Source organism: Rhinopithecus bieti, unplaced genomic scaffold (assembly GCF_001698545.2).
Source record: "Rhinopithecus bieti isolate Rb0 unplaced genomic scaffold, ASM169854v2 scaffold_13271, whole genome shotgun sequence".
Classification (NCBI taxonomy): domain Eukaryota; kingdom Metazoa; phylum Chordata; class Mammalia; order Primates; family Cercopithecidae; genus Rhinopithecus; species Rhinopithecus bieti.
The window spans coordinates 679,028-682,991 of record NW_016807521.1 but is presented as its reverse complement, the minus strand read 5'-3'; the positions used below and the strand labels follow the sequence as shown (position 1 = coordinate 682,991).

The 3,964-nt window shown below is 49.0% G+C and overlaps 1 protein-coding gene across 8 annotated transcripts in view; it reads right to left on the bottom strand.

Moving 5' to 3' along the window:
* MARK2 (microtubule affinity regulating kinase 2) overlaps window positions 1-3,964 on the bottom strand; it is a 77,807-nt gene that overhangs the window by 66,127 nt on the left and 7,716 nt on the right. The gene's annotated exons all lie outside the window — the stretch shown is intronic.

Genomic DNA, 3,964 nt, shown 5'->3' with positions numbered 1-3,964 from the left:
GCCAGGATGGTCTGGATCTCCTGACCTTGTGATCCGCCCGTCTCGGCCTCCCAAAGTGCTGGGATTACAGGCTTGAGCCACCGTGCCCGGCCTGAAATTTTTGTAGAGATGAACTCTCACCATGTCGCCCAGGCTGGCCTCAAGCAATCCTCCAGCCTCAAGTGATCCTCCTGCCTCAGCCTCCCAACGTATTGAGATTACAGGTGTGAGTCACTATGCCTGGCATCTCCATGAGTTCTAAGGGGACACTGTTACCTTTCCCCAGTCACAGCTGCAATGTGAAAAAACTAAGCAACTTACCTGCTGCTCTGAGAAGGCATGCAGGCTCCAGAAATGGCAAGAGATGAAGATAAACAAGCAACCAACAGAGACCAAAATCTGAGCTCAAGATTGAAAGTCCACAAATTCCCAGGAGCAGAAATGCCTGTGTCCCTTCAGGTTTTTGAAAGGGAGGTAACAACAACCTGCCCTTGAAGGCCACTCTACAAGGGAAAAAGGAACCTACAATCATGGGTTGCTAAGTTCCCACGTGTTCTTTAAGAAAAACTGAGTGCTTTCTCCTGTGGCCAAAGGGTCAATGCCGTACTTGAAGGCAGGAACATGGCTGAGTGTGTAATCCCAGCACTTTGGGAGGCCAGTGCAGGAGGATCACTTGAAGCCAGATATTCAAGACCAGCCTGGGCAACACAGTAAGAACCCATGAGAAAAAAAAGAAAGGAAGAAAGAAAAAAAAGAAAAGAAAAAAGAAAGGAACATGATGGTATGAATCCCTGATCTTGGTGCTGCAGAGAAGAACCCCAGGGCTTCCCCTTTGACACATAGATCTCAACTCTCAAAAAACTCAAGCTCTGGTGACTTTGGATTTGGCCTTCTAGCCACAGATGAGGCTACACATCCACCACCATCATTTGCAACACAAAAATATAGGCAGGCAGCGGGTGGTGATTTTTTTATTTCTTTAAACAAGAAAACTACCTAATATTTGATGCCTTATAAAACATGAGCTAGGCCGGGCACGGTGGCTCAAGCCTGTAATCCCAGCACTTTGGGAGGCCAAGATGGGCGGATCACAAGGTCAGGAGATCCAGACCATCCTGGCTAACACGGTGAAAACCCGTCTCTACTAAAAAATACAAAAAAAACTAGCCGGGTGAGGTGGCGGGCGCCTGTAGTCCCAGCTACTCGGGAGGCTGAGGCAGGAGAATGGCGTAAACCCGGGAGGCAGAACTTGGAGTGAGCCGAGATCTGGCCACTGCACTCTAGCCTAGGCGACAGAGCGAGACGCCATCTCAAAAAAAAAAAAAAACCATGAGCTGAAAGTGTTCTCAGAAGTACATGAATCTCTCCAGTAGCATTCCACTTTTTTTCAGATAGATGACTGGTAAAAAAGCAAACTAGGCCGGGTGCAGTGGTTCATGCCATAATCCCAGCACTTTGGGAGGCCAAGGCTGGCAGATCATGAGGTCAGGAGTTCAAGACCAGCCTGGCCAACATGGTGAAACCCCATCTCTACTAAAAATACAAAAAATTAGCCAGACGTGGTGGCGGGTGCCTGTAGTTCCAGCTACTCGGGAGGCTGAAGCTGGAGAATTGCTTGAACCTGGGAGGCAGAGGGTACAGTGAGCTAAGATCACGCCATTGCACTCCAGTCTGGGCAGCAAGAGCGAAATTCTGTCTCAAAAAAAAAAAAACCCCAAGAAACAAAAAATTAGCCGGGCATAGAGGCGGGTGCCTATAGCCTCAGCTACTCGGGAGGCTGAGGCAGGAGAATGGTGTGAACCCGGGAGGCAGAGCTTGCAGTGAGCTCCAGCCTGGGCGACAGAGTGAGACTCTATCTCAAAAAAAAAAAAAAAGAAAAAAAAGGCTTAGCCGTGTGTGGTGGCGCGCCTGTAGTAGCAGCTACTTGGGAGACTGAGGCAGGAGAATCGCTTGAAACTGGGAAGTGGAGGTTGCAATGAGTTGAGATTGTGCCACTGTACTCCAGCCTGGGCGACAGAGCAAGACTCCGTCTCAAAAAAAACACAACAAAAAGAAGGTGGAGAAAAAAGGGAGCTGCACGTGGGATATCAGAAAACAAAGCAAAACTCATACTGAAATGGTAATTAGAAGCAATGAGTAGCTCACTGTAGTAAAAACAGGGGCAACCAGCCCCCAAGGACAAGGTCTAGGCTGGAGCTCTGTCTGCAGGTAGTTACACTAATCGCTAAACATTCATATTTTGGCATTTCCTGCTTAGCTGGGAGACTGGGAAACAATCCTACCTGGCTGAGCCTTGCTCCCTAAGAAAGACTCCCTACTGCTATTGCAGGTCACACATGGTGACCAGTAGCTCCCACCTTTCCTACAGGTTGTTTCCTGAAGTCCCTGTAAGCTGCCAAAGATCAAAAGCTAATTTTTCTCTCTTTTCTTTCCCAGCAGGCCTGGAGAGACAGTCCCATTGCATGGACCAAAAAAGGCCTGGGGTGTCACTGAATTTAGCAGTCAGATCATAGCAGTAAGGAGTCCTGATCCTCTTCCAGACCCACAAATGAGGAGTCAAAGGCAGACCCAGTCCCTTCCTCCTGGCCAGGCTGAGGGCCTTTTGCCAAGCTGTGAATTGGGAAGGGGGACCACAAGAAGGAGCTATGGCTTAGAGTTTTCAGTGAAAGGTGTATAAAGCAAAGCTGCCTTCAGTTCAGCATAGGGTGGAGAGAAAGCCTCCTCCCTGGAGTGAAGGACCAGCTCAGAGACCCATTCAGTGTTTGGGGAGAAGGGGGGTTGTTTACAATAGATGTCTTCCAAACTTCCGCCTCACTGAATACAGCCCCAAAGGAGGCCGACCTTCGTATTGCCAACTTCCCAAAGAGCACACAAGAAAATAGGCCGAGGTTGCCCAAAACCAGCTTGACTGGTTCTACAGAGAAGCCCCTGGTCTGCTCCGCCTTCCTCATGTTAAAAGAAAAGGCCAAAAGGTGGCTGGGAGCCAGTCACTGAACACAGCCCTCCTCTCTTTCTGCCCTGCACCAGTTGTCCCTCAGGATCACCTAGCCACCAGTATCAATGTCCATCTCCCCTCCTCTCCTACCAAATCTTCTGTTCATTTAGTTTTATAAGCTTAAAACTAATAATTTGGTGTAAAAAGGAAATGGATTTACTTTTGCCATTTCTGCCATTTTCGAATGAGAAATGTAAGGAATAACTGCAAGTGGGGCAAGTGCCAACCCAAAGACAGACATCTGTGGAAATAACCCCCACAGGGACTGACAAACCTTATTTATCTTAAGATGGGGTCTCACTTTGTTGCCCAGGCTGGAATGTAGTGGCATGATCATAGCTCACTGCAGCCTCAACTTCCCAAGCTCAAGTGATCCTCACATCTCAGCTTCTAAGTAGCTAGGATACAGGCATGTGCTACCACACTCAGGTAACTGTTTAAAAATTTTTTTGGCCAGCGAGGTGGCTCATGCCTATAATCCTAGCACTTTGGAAGGCTGAGACAGATCACGAGGTCATGAGTTCAAGATACCAATATGGCCGCGCGCGGTGGCTCAAGCCTGTAATCCCAGCACTTTGGGAGGCTGAGACGGGCGGATCACGAGGTCAGGAGACCGAGACCATCCTGGCTAACACAGTGAAACCCCGTCTCTACTAAAAAATACAAAAAACTAGCCGGGAGACATGGCGGGCGCCTGTAGTCCCAGCTACTCGGGAGGCTGAGGCAGGAGAATGGCGTAAGCCCAGGAGGCGGAGCTTGCAGTGAGCTGAGATCCAGCCACTGCACTCCAGCCTGGGCGACAGAGCGAGCCCCGTCCAAAAAAAAAAAAAAAAAAGATACCAATATGGTGAAACCCCGTCTCTACTAAAAATACAAAATTAGTGGGGTACAGTGGCATACGCCTGTAATCCCAGCTATTCAAGAGGCTGAGGCAGGAGAATCACTTGAACCCAGGAGGCGGAGGTTGCAGTGAGCTGAGATCACACCACT